This window comes from Aptenodytes forsteri, unplaced genomic scaffold, assembly GCF_000699145.1.
Source record: "Aptenodytes forsteri isolate BGI_AS27 unplaced genomic scaffold, ASM69914v1 Scaffold471, whole genome shotgun sequence".
NCBI lineage: Eukaryota > Metazoa > Chordata > Aves > Sphenisciformes > Spheniscidae > Aptenodytes > Aptenodytes forsteri.
In genome coordinates this window covers 1,265,786-1,266,014 of record NW_008795862.1, presented here as the reverse complement: position 1 = coordinate 1,266,014, position 229 = coordinate 1,265,786, and the positions used below count along the sequence as shown (strand labels likewise).

At 70.3% G+C, this 229-nt stretch overlaps 1 protein-coding gene across 1 annotated transcript in view; it reads right to left on the bottom strand.

Annotated features, from left to right (window-relative positions):
- SEMA6B (semaphorin 6B) overlaps positions 1 to 229 on the bottom strand; it is a gene marked incomplete at its 3' end in the record, with an annotated part of 60,514 nt that overhangs the window by 4,552 nt on the left and 55,733 nt on the right. The gene's annotated exons all lie outside the window — the stretch shown is intronic.

Here is a 229-nt window from a genome sequence, read left to right as displayed (position 1 = left end):
GGTGGCGTTGCCGGGGGAGGGCCCCGCCTCGTCCATCAGCGGGTGCGTCTTGACAAAGTTGAGGATCTCGTCGGGGAAGGTGCTGGAGGAGTTGTAGCGCATCCCCGGGGACGCGCAGCACCCGGGCCTGCGGCCGCGGCACGGCTCAGCGTCCCCATGGCCACGATGGCCTTGTCCCCAGCCCTGTCCCCAGTCCTGCCTGTCCCCAGCCCTGCCACTACCCACTCTG